Source organism: Bos mutus, unplaced genomic scaffold, assembly GCF_027580195.1.
Source record: "Bos mutus isolate GX-2022 unplaced genomic scaffold, NWIPB_WYAK_1.1 CTG489, whole genome shotgun sequence".
NCBI lineage: Eukaryota > Metazoa > Chordata > Mammalia > Artiodactyla > Bovidae > Bos > Bos mutus.
Window position 1 is genome coordinate 1017 of NW_027219972.1, and position 15448 is coordinate 16464.

At 39.7% G+C, this 15448-nt stretch overlaps 1 pseudogene; it reads left to right on the plus strand.

Annotated features, from left to right (window-relative positions):
• Positions 1 to 281: 281 nt before the first annotated feature.
• On the plus strand, positions 282 to 11116 carry LOC138987038 (tripartite motif-containing protein 64-like; annotated as a pseudogene).
• Positions 11117 to 15448: the final 4332 nt, after the last annotated feature.

Genomic DNA, 15448 nt, shown 5'->3' on the forward strand with positions numbered 1-15448 from the left:
TTAAGCTTCTCCATGTATTAATAATTTTAGTATGATTGAAATCCTGGTTTATTTGGAACAAAAAAGTTGCTAAGGACTCTTATTGTATTTCATCTTTTGTATAATAGTAAATCCAAGGTGTATACAGTCACCATTTCTAGGTTTGTTCTGGGGAGGTAAGCAAATAGGGAAATTAGAGTTCAAGACAGGACTTTGTCCAAAGGATTTATTTTTCCCGATGAGGGCAGAAGAAAGACTTTTTCTCTTACCCTCTCTTATTTCTTTCTTTAATTTTCAGAAACATGGATTCAGACACACTGCAGGTCTTCCAGAGTGAACTCACCTGCTCCATCTGCATGAACTGCTTCCTGGACCCTGTCACCATAGACTGTGGGCACAGCTTCTGCCGTCCCTGTCTGAGCCTTTGCTGGGAAGAAGGCCAGACACCAAGGAGGTGCCCGGAGTGCAGGGGAATATCAGAGAGGCCTGATTTCAAAACCAACATTGCCCTCAAGAGGCTGGCTTCCCTTGCCAGGCAGGCCAGAGCTGACCACGACCACAGCTCTGAGGAGCAGATCTGTGTGACACACCAGGAAGCCAAAGGCCTCTTCTGTGAGGCTGACCAGACCCTGCTCTGTGGGCCCTGCTCTGAATGCCCCGAGCATGCAGCTCACAGCCACAGTCCAATACACAGGGCTGCTGAGGAATCCCGGGTAGGTGATGCCTCTCAAGCAGTTTGGGATCCAGAGGCTCCTAAGTCAGAGAGGAAGATGAGGATGCTATGATGGTGCTGGGGATGGAGATAGTGGAGGTGGGATTTCTGAATGTGGATCCTCACATATAATGTGTCCTCTCAGTGTTGTTGCCCAATTGTCCACACGTGTGGAAATGCAGCATCCCGGGGTGGGTGGCACCAGGGACACAGGCTTCTGATGGGAGCTTGAGGCTTTCTTACTCAGGCTATTTGAGTCTGAGTCTCAGTATCATGGGACATGGATTCCATTATCTGTAAAGTCCCCCAGTTCTCTAGTATACAGTTCTATTCCTTGATATTCAAATATTGGCATCAAATTAATGTGGAAAAGTCTGACAACAGCCTCCTAAGTCAAGTTTTCTGTGTAACTAATAAATGCCTTTTCTCATGAATAAGGGGATTAAATTTACAGTGTCATCTTCTGTGTCACTAAATCCTGTGGGTATTTTGCAGGAGAAACTCCTGAAGAGAATGAGCTCTTTATGGAAAATGAGAGAAGAAATCCAAATCTGTCTGAATCAGGAAGCTAACACAACTCAGTCCTTTCAGGTAAGAATAAAAATGTTCCTATTTATTTGTATAAATATTGATATAATTTTACCTTAGATTTTTTTTTAGGCCAATGTAAGTTCCTGTGAAAGGCTACTGGTCTCTTCCCTGGAGGAGTGGTTTCAAATGACTGATCAGTAATTGGAATGAGAACAGGCTAATATATGGTAGTTCAAAGAATGCTAGTATATTCAAAGACCAAGGCATGAAATGTATTCCAAGGCCACATTTTAAAGATTGGAAAAAGCCTTTTCAGACATGGGGTATAAGATGCATTGCACTAACTGTGACTGTGAAGGAGAAGAGAGGAAGAGAGTCATACCTAGAGGAAAACTGATGGCTCAGGGGTAAAGAATCTGCCTGCAGTGTGGGCGCCACAACAGACCTGGATTACATCCCTGGGTTGGGAAGATGCCCTGGAGGAGGAAATAGCAGCCCACCCCAGTATTCCTGCCTGGAGAAAACCATGGACAGAGGAGCCTGGTGAGCTATAGTCCACAAGGTCACAAAGAGTTGTGCATGACTGAAGAGAGTCAGCATGAAGGGAAAAAGAAAATACATATATTCAAAATGAGGTTTACTTCATGAAAGAATATTTAGAAGAATCAGAGAAAGGAACAAGAGAAAAACAAGACTCAGGTCGGAGAGGAAATAACTGATGGAGTAAGAACCCGGAAGAATCTTCCTTTAAACAGGCAAAGAGATTAGGAATTCAGAGAAAGCATGGGCAATAAGGACCTGAAAATATTCAAGACTCTTTGAATGCATGTGGCAGTTTGTCAGGAACTTCCTTGATGACACTAAGGAAATAATATTTGGAGTTTTCTTTTGAATGTGAACATACGTAATGCTTTGGATCCACTATCTCTGCAGGACTATGTGGCCTTAAGGAAGGTGATGATCAAGCTTGAATATCAGAGGATGCTTCTGTTGCTCCGGGAGGAGGAGCAACTGCATCTGGAGGCCCTGGAGCGAGAAGCCAAAGAGATTTGTGAAGGAACTCAAGGAGAGTGTGTTCAGAATGTCTCAGTACAGAGAAAGTCTGAAAGAAATGTACAAAGAGCTGACTGAGATGTGCCACAAGCCGGACATGGAGCTGCTCCAGGTGAGAAAGGAGGGTCCATCCTCAGAGAGAGAAATACTCTTCTAGACGAGTGCTGTGACACTGAAATATTACCTATCCAGACAGATGATTACACAATCAGCAAGATTCTGTGACCAGGGGAAAGTTAATTTTCTTGGAGTAAATCTCAGTATAGATCATTCCCAGTCAAACCCATGAATGGCCTCCCTGTCCATCACCACCTCCCAGAGTTCACTGTTATCCATCTCATCCTCTGTTGTCCCCTCTCCTCCTGAAGACACTCAGGAATCTTTTCAATAAGTACTTCAAATAGGTGACAAAGACTATTTAGAATCATTCCTTCCAAAGAAATATCAATCTTTTAATGTTCAACAGACAAGATATTTAGAACTGGTATCAATTTTAATGCAACCGATGGTTCTTTTTATGCAATTGTCTGCTTTACCTTAATTGTTACCATAAATGGTGAGATCACTTCCTGAAGACAGCAGTGGGCAGTGAGTGACACTGGAAAACTAGATGTTGCTGCAGCATTGTGCAGACCCTTCCTGCCCCCTTTGCTTCCTTAATGAGACCTGAGGAAGCCCATCATGTCTTAGGTTAGGGTCTGTTATGAAGATTGCTTCTGAGTGTTACTTAGAAGAGATTTAGAAAACTATGTCTTATTATGAAACAAGAATAGGAATAGGAGATGGAAACAGAACTCTAATGATTAACATGATTTTTTTTTTTCCTTTGCAGGGCTTGGAAAATGTGCTGGAAATGTGAGTATACATTAATGATTTTTGATTTCTGAAACATTTTTGTCTTTTTGATGAAGTGGACCCAAAGTTCTTGCTTGGGACCTGGGGATTGATTTCAGGTCCTCCCCCATATCTAAATCCCAGGACAGGATTCTTTATACATAATAACATGTTATTCACAGATAACTAATACACATGCTCCTGTACACTTTGTCATCTCTAGACAACTTTACAACATATACAGTATAAAGTAAATGCTACATAAGTCATTCCCTGGTATGTGGCATTTTCAATTTTTACATTTTTGGAAGTTTCTGGAATGTTTTGTGAATTTTTTCCACTCAGAACAAAAGCAAAGGGGAAGGAAGTTTACACTGGGAATTTGGGATTGACTGGTATGCACTGTATATGAAATATAGTTAGAATAGTAGCTCTGATCCTATGATAAAATAAAAGAATAAATAAGCAAATACATAGCCCAGAATGTACAGATTGAATCCATGTGTGAATCCACAAGTACAGAACCCTAGCATATGGATTACCACATTGTCTTTTTGGCCATTTTCTATTTTATTTCAAAAGAATTTCAAGGGTTTCTGACCCTTGGTCTCAGTCATTTCCTTTTCATTTGACTGAAATCAACTATATCTGAAAACCTGCTGCCATTCTGGGCTTTGTTCCACCTACTCAACCCATTCTCTCCAGCTTGACCACAATAAAACTTAGCGAGGGATTTTTCTAAGACATCACAGAGGAAGCACCTATCCTAGTGGATTGAAAGGTGAAAAAGGCATGAAAGAGGCATATTCCCTACCATGACAAGAGACTGTGATTTTGTTAATACTGAGTAGCAGTGACTCAGCCTGTTCCATCACAGCAAGCGCCCTGCAGGCAGGACCTCACACGGAGCACCTTTCTGCTGCCCACTTCTAAGTGAGACGTTCAGGACCAGGACAGCCAGGTTGGACCTGGGTCACTTTGCTGGACTGACAAGAGTAAACATGTCTGGTCAGTGAGCACTTCTGTTTAGACACAGAATGTATCCTTGATGACTACTTTGTGAGTGAAGTCTCACAGGCTTAGCCTGAATTTTTTGCTCTCTGTAAAATACCCAGGATCTTTGAATCGATGGAATTGAGGAAGGGAATGAAGTTTAGTGAGTGCAAATTTGGAATATTGTCTGAGAAAAATGGGGAAAATGAAATTTGATGTAATTTCTATTTAGTAAAATATATGGCAACATTTTTATATTCTCAAATGAGTAGAATATATTATATATGCAAATCACCAAAAGTAGGAGAATCCTGAGAACATATGGGATCCTGTGGTAAAGTCTGCTGGTTTGCCATGCTCATGTGATTAGCCATTGGTCTTGACATGGAATCGATGTCCTTTGTACAGGACTCATCTGGCACAGATACAGAAGCCTCAGCCCGTGAACCCAGAGCTCCCTTCCTGGCCTGTCTCTGGATTCCTACACATGCTGAACAACTTCAGAGGTAAGAGTCAGTCTTTTGGTGATCAGGACTACATTTCATCAGAGCTTCTTGGGAACAACCCTTCTTTCATTTTCATTTTATTTTTTTTTTTTTTTTCTTTTTTGTTTATGAAGGTGGTGCATAAATTCCTGAAGTTGCTAACACCTTTTCTACCTCTATCAGTTCAGTTCAGTCGCTCAGTCTTGTCTGCCTCTTTGCGATCCCATGGACTGCAGCACGCCAGGCTTTCCCGTCCATCACCAACTCCTGGAGTTTACTCAAACTCATGTCCACTGAACCAGGGATGCCACCCAACCATCTCATCCTCTGTCGTTCCCTTCTCCTTTTGCCTTCAGTATTTCCCAGCATCAGGGACTTTTCAAAAGAGTGAGTTCATCACATCAGATGCCAAAGTATTGGAGTTTCAGCCTTAGCATCAGTCCTTCCAGTGAACATTTAGGACAAATTTCCTCTAGGATGGACTGGCTGGATCTCCTTGATGTCAAAGGGACTCTCAGCAGTCTTCTCCAACAACATAGTTCAAAAACCAATTCTTCCATGCTCACCTTTCTTTATAGTCCAAGTCTCACATCCATACATGACTACTGGAAAAACCATAGCTTTGACTAGATGGATCTTTGTAAGCAAAGTAATGCCTCTGCTTTTAAAAATGCTGTTTAGGTTGGTCGTAAATTTTCTTCCAAGGAGCAAGCATCTTTTAATTCCATGGCTGCAGTCACCACTGGCAGTGACTTTGGACCACACCCCCCCCACAATAGTCTATCACTTTTTTGTTGTTTCCCCATCTATTTCCCATGAAGTGATGGGACCAGATGCCATGATCTTAGTTTTCTGAACGTTGATTTTAACCCAACTTTTTCACCCTCTTCCTTCACTTTCATTAAGAAGCTCTTTAGCTCTTCTTCACTTTCTGCCATAAGGGTGGTATCATCTGCATATCTGAGATTATTTATATTTCTCCCAACAGTCATTATTCCAGCTTGGGCTTCATCCAGTCAAGCATTTCTCATGACGTACTCTGAATTTAAGTTAGATAAGCAGGGTGATAATATACAGCCTTGACTTATGCCTTTCTTGATTTGGAAACAGTCTGTTGTTCCATGTCCAGTTCTAACTGTTGCTTCTTGACCTGTATGCAGATTTCTCAGGAGACAGGTGGTCTTGTATTCCCATCTCTTTAGAATTTTCCACAGTTTGTTGTGATCCACACATTCAAAGGCTTTGTGTATTCAATGAAGCAGAAATAGAATGTTTTTCTGGAACTGTCTTTTTTTTCTTATGATCCAGCAGATGTTGGTAATTTGATCTCTGGTTCCTCTGGCTTTTCAAAATGCAGCTTGAACATCTGGAAGTTCAGGGTTCAAGTACTGTTGAAGCCTGGGTTGGAGAATTTTGAGCATTACTTTACTCATGTGTGAGATGAGTGCAGTTGTGCAGTAGTTTGAGCATTCTTTGGCATTGTCTTTCTAAGGGATTGGAATGAAAACTGACCTTTTCCAGTCCTGTGGCTACTGCTGAGTTTTCCAAATTTGTTGACATATAGAGAAAAGCACTTTCACAGCATCATCTTTTAGGATCAAATAGCTCAACTGAAGTCCATCACCTCCACTACTAGCTTTGTTCATAGTGATGCTTCCTAAGGCCCGCTTGACATTGCATTCCATGATGTCAGGCTCTAGGTGAGTGATCACACCATCGTGGTTATTTGGGTCATGAACATCTTTTTTGTATAGTTCTTTTGTGTATTCTTGCCTCTTCTTATTATCTTCTGCTTCTGTTAGGTCCATACCATTTCTGTCCTTTATTGTGCCCATTTTTGCCTGAAATGTTCCCTTGGTATCTCTAATTTTCTTGAAGAGATCTCTAGTCTTTCCCATTCTATTGTTTTCCTCTATTTCTTTGCATTGATCACTGAGGAAGGCTTTCTTATCTCTCCTTGGTATTCTTTGGAACTCTACATTCAAATGGGCATATTTTTCCTTTTCTCCTTTTCCTTTATGTACTCATCTTTTCACCGTTGTTTATAAAGCCTCCTCAGACAACAATATACCTTTTTGCTTTTCTTTTTCTTGGGGATGGTCTTGATCACTGCCTCCTGTACAGTGTCATGAACCTCTGTCCATAGTTCTTCAGGCATTCTCTATATCAGATCTAATCCCCTGAATCTATTTCTCACTTCCACTGCATAGTCACAAGGGATTTGATTTAGGTCATACCTGAATGGCCTCATGGTTTTCCCTACTTTCTTCAATTTAAGTCTGAATTTGTCAATAAGGATTTCATGGTCTGTGCCACACTCACCTCTCGGTCTTGTTTTTACTGACTGTGTAAAGCTTCTCCATTATTGGCTGCAAAGAATATAATCAATCTGATTTTGATATTGACCATCTGGTGATCCATGTATAGAATCTTCTCACATGTTGTTAGAAGAGGGTGTTTGCTATGACCAGTGCGTTCTCTTGGCAAAACTCTATTAGCCTTTGCCCTGCTTCATTCTGTACTCCAAGGCCAAATTTGCCTGTTACTCCAGGTATTCCTTGACTTCCTATTTTTTTATTCCAGTCCCCTATAATGAAAACGACATCTTTTTTGGGTGTTAGTTCTAGAAGGTCTTGTAGGTCTTCCTAGAACTGTTCAACTTCATTTTCTGCAGCATTACTGGTTGAGGCATAGAGTTGGATTACTGTGATATTGAATGGCTTGCCTTGGAAATGAACAGATCATTCTGTGGTTTCTGAGACTGCATCCAAGTACTGCATTTCAGACTCTTTTGTTGCCTCTATAGTCACATTATAAACACCAAGTCTGATGTTTGCCACCTGTAATTTCCTGAAAATGCAAAACCAGACACACACACACACACACACACACACACATTTATGATATAGGATGAGCAAAGGGAGAGCACCAGGTTGTTACTGTGATTATAGAGACTGAATATTTAGTTCTGTGAGTGACCATCAATATGTTGTTTACTCAGTTTATTTCACTCTTGAGCTTAAATCTGTCATTGCTGCTTTTAATTTACTGTATGGGCTTTCCTGGTGGCTCAGATGATAGAGTCTGCCTGCGATGCAGGAGACCCAGGTTCGAGCCCTGGGTCGGGAAGATCCCTGGAGAAGGGAATGGAAATCCACTCCAGTATTCTTGCCTGGACAATTCCAAGGAAAGAGGAGCCTGGTGGGCTACACACAGTCCACGTGGTCGCAAAGAGTAAAACAGGACTGAAGGATAACACTTTCACTTTCACTTCATTATAGCTACATTTATTACACATTGTACAAAGAAGATTTATTATTTCTAAAATTAGGAATAAATGACAGAAAAATTGAAATGGGCTTTGGTAGAAGAATTATAATGCTCTCAATCTTACAACAACTTTAAGGCAAGGGATGCATGAACACTGTCAGTTAAAATATCTTTTTTGAAGCTCCCAAATTATTCACAGATGGATTTCTATCAATTCTTTTGACCTTTGAAAATGTAATAGGTACAGATAATACCCCCATAAGTGTCCATGTGATAACAAAGTACCATCTGTAGTTTCCATAGTATTAAGTACAAAGGACACAAGAAAAGTTTTCTAATATAAGAATCACCCAGAAATAATCACCCAAGTCCAAGAAACCCAGAGAGTCCCAAACAGGATAAACCAAGGAGAAACACCCCAAGACACATATTAATCAAATTAACAAAGATCAAACACAAAGAACAAATATTAAAAGCAGCAAGGAAAAAAAACAACAAATAACACACAAGGGAATTCCCATAAGGATAACAGCTGATCTTTCAATAGAAACTCTTCAAGCCAGGAGGGAATGGCAAGACATACTTAAAATGATGAAAGAAAATAACCTACAGCCCAGATTATTGTACCCAGCAAGGATCTCATTCAAGTATGAAGGAGAAATCAAAAGTTTTTCAGACAAGCAAAAGCTGAGAGAATTCTGCACCACCAAACCAGCTCTCCAACAAATACTAAAGGATATTCTCTAGACAGGAAACACAAAAATGGTGTATAAACTTGAACCCAAAACAATAAAGTAAATGGCAACAGGATCATACTTATTAGTAATTACCTTAAACGTAAATGGGTTGAATGCCCCAACCAAAAGACAAAGACTGGCTGAATGGATACAAAAACAAGACCCCTACATATGTTGTCTACAAGAGACCCACCTCAAAACAGGGGACACATACAGACTGAAAGTGAAGGGCTGGAAAAAGATTTCCCATGTAAATAGGGACCAAAAGAAAGCAGGAGTCACAATACTCGTATCAGATAAATTAGACTTTAAAACAAAGGCTGTGAAAAGAGACAAAGAAGGTCACTACATAATGATCAAAGGATCAATCCAAGAAGAAGATATAACAATTATATAATATATATCCACCCAACATGGGAGCACCGCAGTATGTAAGACAAATTCTAACAAGTATGAAAGGAGAAATTAACAATAACACAATAATAGTGGGAGACTTTAATACCCCACTCACACTTATGGATAGATCAACTAAACAGAAAATTAACAAGGAAAAAAAAAAAAAAACATGTATCTATAAAGTTCACTAAAGCAAAGCACAGTAAAATGAGGTATGGCAATAAAAGGCGTTAAATTTATCAAATAAAATAAATAAATAAATAAATAAAGTGCTGAAAAAAAAAAAGGAACAGAAGAAATAACATAAGCAATAAACTGTCTCGAGCAAACAGAAATCATCTGTAAAAATTGCTAGACTGGATGGTGTCGACAATACGAACTATTTTTTTTTTCCATCTCATGTCTTTTTCCCCTCAGTCTTCTGATCATTTCTGTTTTTCTTTAAAAAAAAAAAAAAAAAGAATCAATGCTTTTTGGTGAATCCTAAAGTAAACTATGAAGAGATTGACCTAAGTCAGACTTTACGCAGTTCATGATATATGTCTTTTTAATTTTCTCTTTGATTTGATGTACTTCTGTATGCCACAGAGATAGTAATAAATTTTATTCTTCAGAGAAGAGTCACTCTAACTCCCTTTGCTGTCTTTGTTTTGATTTCCTTGGAGAAGGAAAATTAAAAGCTTATTTTTTTTTCTAATTTTATTTTATTTTTAAACTTTACATATTTGTATTAGTTTTGCCAAATATCAAAATGAATCCACCACAGGTATACATGTGTTCCCCATCCCGAACCCTCCTCCTCCTCCTCCCCCATACCATCCCTCTGGGCCGTCCCAGTGCACCAGCCCCAAGCATCCAGCATCGCATCGAACCTGGACTGGCAACTCGTTTCCTACATGATATTTTACATGTTTCATTGCCATTCTCCCAAATCTTCCCACCCTCTCCCTCTCCCACAGAGTCCATAAGACTGTTCTATACATCAGTGTCTCTTTTGCTGTCTCGTACACCGGTTTATTGTTACCATCTTTCTAAATTCCATATATATGCGTTAGTATACTGTATTTATGTTTTTCCTTCTGGCTTACTTCACTCTGTATAATAGTCTCCAGTTTCATCCACCTCATTAGAACTGATTCAAATGTATTCTTTTTAATAGCTGAGTAATACTCCATTGTGTATATGTACCACTGCTTTCTTATCCATTCATCTGCTGATGGACATCTAGGTTGCTTCCATGTCCTGGCTATTATAAACAGTGCTGTGGTGAACATTGGGGTACACGTGTCTCTTTCCCTTCTGGTTTCCTCAGTGTGTATGCCCAGCAGTGGGGTTGCTGGGTCATAAGGCAGTTCTATTTCCAGTTTTTTAAGGGATCTCCACACTGTTCTCCATAGTGGCTGTACTAGTTTGCATTCCCACCAACAGTGTAAGAGGGTTCCCTTTTCTCCACACCCTCTCCAGCATTTATTATTTGTAGACTTTTGGATCGTAGCCATTCTGACTGGTGTGAAATGGTACCTCATAGTGGTTTTGATTTGCATTTCTCTGATAAAAAAAGCTTATTGTGTAGAAAGCCTCTGCCTCTCAGAGACATGGAAATTCAACTGGCTAACACAGTTTTTATTCTTTCTACAGTGGATAATGTTCTGAGTCTGACAACGATCGTTCACCATGCGATCCTTGATGATGAAAGTGCGCTGTTTGAGGATGATCACCCCATCGCGTCCAGACAGCCCCAGGGCGGATCATGTATTGTGTCCTGGGGAGCTTGGGGCTTCACCTCCGGGAGGCATTACTGGGAACTGGACGTGGCCCAGTCTTCCAGCTGGGTTTTGGGGGTCTGTAAAAGCATCTTCACAAGTGATTCCAGTATCAGTATTGGTGCTGAAGAAGCATATTTTCTGCGTTCTACAAAGGTGAACAGTCAGTATATTCTGTCCACCACCTCCCCACCCTTAGTGCAGTTTGTGAAAAGGCCTCTGGGTAAGATTGGCGTGTTTTTGGATTATGACAATGGAACTGTGAGCTTCTATGATGTTTTCAGAAGTTCCCTCATATATAGTTTCCTTCCTTCTGCCTTCTCCTCCCCTATGATACCTTTCCTTTGCCTTAAATCTCCATGAATTGTCCATTTTTTGGACCATTATTGGGGCTTCTTTTCTGGGGATATTGCTGCCCTTCACTTCATGGGAGGCCACAGGATACCTGACTGTGTCCAGCAGCACATTGTTATTTAATGTAACATAGTGAGTGTATGTTTATAAAATGGCATAAAGGTGTTGTATGCATAAATCTGTTAATTAAATTTTAATAAACATTTATTATGGAGTATTTCATAGAATATAGTCAATCGCTTTTCTTTTTAAAATAAGGATTATTTTAAACTACATTTATATACCATAAAGATCACTACTTTTAAATTACTTAATCAATGGTTTTTAGAACTATACAAAATTATAAAACCAGGACTGTCTCATTGTGGGACATGTGCGTGACCTCCAAAAGGAACCAATGCCCAGTACCATTTACTCACTCTCAGCATATACCATCTCATCACACTCTTCAGCAAACTTTTCTCAAGTTAGTAAATATTTTTACTACTTGAGGGAAATTCCTGTGACAGTTCAGATAGTTCTCATCTTATTTCATATTATTGTTACATTCCCACTCTCCGTGAAGTACTCAGAACAGAACATATAGAACTGTTAAGTCAGTCAGTGAAGACACACATGAATTAAATAATTCATATAGACAAAAGCCCCAGAAAATCATGATGGTGTGATAACTCACCTAGAGCCAGATATCCTGGAATGTGAAGTCAAGTGGGCCTTCGGAACTATCACTACGAACAAAGCTAGTGGAGGTGATGGAATTCCAGTTGAGCTATTTCAAATCCTAAAAGATGATGCTGTGAAAGTGCTGTACTCAATATGTCAGCAAATTTGGAAAACTCCTGCCACAGGACAGGAAAAGGTCAGCTTTCATTCCAACCCCAAAGAAAGGCAATGCCAAAGAATGCTCAAACTACTGCACAATTGCACTTATTTCACACACTGGTAAAGTAATGCTCATAATTCTCCAAGCCAGGCTTCAGCAATATGTGAAGTGTGAAATTCCAGATTTTCAAGCTGGTATTAGAAAAGGCAGAGGAACCAGAGATCAAATTGCCAACATCCGCTGGATCATCAGAAAAGCAACAGAGTTTCACAAAAACATGTATTTCTGCTTTGTTGACTATGCCAAAGACTTTGACTGTGTGGATCACAATAAACTGGGGAAAATTCTGAAAGAGATGGGAATATCAAACCATCTGACCTGTCTCTTGAGAAACCTGTATGCAGGTCAGGAAGCAACAGTTAGAACTGGGCATTGAACAACAGACTGGTTCCAAATAGGAAAAGGAGTACACCAAGGCTATATATTGTGACCTTGCTTATGTATCTTCTCTGCAGAGTACATCATGAGAAACGCTGGGCTGCAGGAAGCACAAGCTGGAATCAAGTTTGCCAGGAGAAAAATCAATAAACTCAGACATGCAGATGATACCATCCTTTGGCAAAAAGTGAAGAAGAACTAAAGAGCCTCTTGATGAAAGTGAAAGAGGAGAATGGAAAAGTTGGCTTAAAACTCAACATTCAGAAAATTAAGATCATGGCATCCATTCCCATTACTTCATGGCAAAAATGAGGGGGAAACAGTGGAAACAGTGGCTGACTTTATTTGGGGGGGCTCCAAAATCATTGCAAATGGTGATTGCAGCCATGAAATTAAAAGACACTTACTCCTTGGAAGGAAAGTTATGACCTACCTAGACAGCATATTGAAAAGCAGAGACATTAGTTTGTCAACAAAGGTCCATCTAGTCAAGGCTTTGGTTTTTCCAGTAGTCACGTATGGATATGAGAGTTGACTATAAAAAAAAGCTGAGTGCTGAAGAATTGATGCTTTTGAACTGTGGTGTTGGAGAAGACTCTTGAGAGTCCCTTGGATTACAAGGAGATCCAACCAGTCCATGCTAAAGCAGATCAGTCCTGGGTGTTCATTGGAAGGACTGATGTTGAAACTGAAACTCCAATATTTTGGCCACCTGATGCAAAGAGCTGAGTCATTTAAAAAGACCCTGATGCTGGGAAAGATTGAGGGCAGGAGGAGAAGGGGATGACAGAGGATTAGACGGTTGGATGGCATCACTGACTCACTGGACATGGGTTTGGGTGGACTCTGGCAGTTGGTGATGGACAGGGAGGCCTGGCAGCTGTGGTTCACGGGGTTGCAAAGAGTCAGACATTACTGAGCGACTTAACTGAACTTAATTTAAGACAAAATATTTTTCCTTCATTGACAAAATTTTCAAAAAGATAGTCAACATAACAGACATAAAGTACTAGGGATAAAGTCAAGAGTAGAGAGGAAACTGAGCTGCAGATTCACAGCTTAAGGAAATTCTATTATTTTGTGGTTAATAATATCTACTACATATGCTTGTTTTATAATGTTGATTTCGAGATTTCCCTGAGACAATCAGTCTCTTTTTGACAGATCTCAAACCAGCTTCTCTGTTTATCTCATTTTATCTCCTAATCTTCTCTTGGACCCTGGGTCCTTCAATTCACAGAAGGCCATTCTCTGCGGTACAGAATCCAAGGCCTTTCCTTTCAGCCACTTCTCTTTTCATTTTAACCTTTTTACTTCACTTTCCTGGATTACATCTCTGATTCTAACTCTCTTGATTGAATAACTTTTTTTTTTTGTTAGGTTTCATTTAGGATAAGCCCTGTAAAACTGGGTGGAAAATGTACTGAAGAGATAAGGGAATTTTGAAGAGTACAGATCTGCATTTGAAATCCAAACATAAATTTCAATTCAGGATTTGCAACAATTTTCATTTTATTTTTAAGGGTCAACTTAGATTATAAAATTGATATATAACAAAGGTGGTGTGATTTTCTCATTTAGCAAATACAAGGAAAGGAATTTTCCTTCCCTTGCTCTGCAGAATCATTGCATCCCACACACTACAGAACTTCAAGTAAGAATTAACCTGCCATACCTTTAGTGTGAGGATGCTCTTGGGGTGGTGATTACATCACTGGCACCTTGTAAGTGGCCCCAAATTCTAGAAATGGAGTTTCCAGTGTCCAAGGAAGATCTTGTAAAATTGCTGGAAGACATGTAGAATAGTCCCCTGCCAAGTGATGGCCACACATTCAAAATACCTCTGTCCCTGATAGACTGGGAAAAAGTTACTTGTAAGACACTTCTGGAGAAATGTGTATAATGCAATGTTTAGAAACTTTTATAACATGAGCAAACTGTGCAGTTTAAGAATTATTCCTGGAAATTAAGGAATATTTAAAAATTCCTCACAAAAACAAAACACACGCACGCATGCACACACACACACACACACACACACTTCTAATTTATCAAAGAAGCCCCTGAAAGTTTACCCATTTTTTAAAGAACTTATGGCCCTAATACTTCCCAAAACACCCCACACTGAGTATCAGGGCCTGACAATTGTCCTGTCTGAGAAAGACAAGTAGTTCTCAGAGAACATAAAGCTGAAATACATTCAAGATTTCATGGAGAAAAAGGAGTCCGAGGAGAAAGTGGTTCACTTCAGGGAACATGATTCGAGTGTTCAATAGTCCAAGACAATGGATGTTCCCAAAGAAATATTCCAAGAAATTATGTGTCCAGTTTTCCAAGAAATCAGATGTCCTCAAAGGAATCCAAATGAAACCCACAAGAAGTTTTAGGACAATGTACAAGAGTTGAATCTCCCCCAGAAAACTATTTTTCCACGAAGGATTCAATTCCATGGAGAGTCTAAAAACCCCTTCAAGGACAGAGGACAGATTTTCCATGAGGATTCATGGTCAGGTCTAGTTGCAAGAATCTCCCTGCAGGAGACTGGAGATTGGCAGATCCTGCCAAGGCATCCTGAACAGTCAGAAATAGCCTTATAAGAACCAGGCTGAGGAGGTGGAGAAACAGTACGAGGTGGACCTGGGTCCTCGGCTCTAGAGTTAGTGTCCTGAAGGATGTGCTGTAGATGGGGACTGTAGATCTGCCTGAATTGGGCTCAGGGATTCCCTCATGCTCATGTTCTCACACTTTCTGTAAGTTGTCTCTCTTATGCAATAGATATTTTTTTTTTTTTTTTTTTACAACTTGTGAACCCATATGGACACATTATTGTCAACCAAGCCCATAGTTTTCACTGTGGTTATATGAAAATATTTTTATTTTAAAACATAAAGGTCTTTGAATTAGATAGATACATATTAGGTAGATAGGCAAATAGCTAGTTATTTCAGACTCTTCAAAATACCTTTATATTTTACATTCTTAAACAAATATTTGTTAAAGTTGATTTTGAATTTTTTTTTAATAACAAGCAATTAAGTAATGCACAAGGCATTTGGTATTCAAAAATGACCAATAGATTT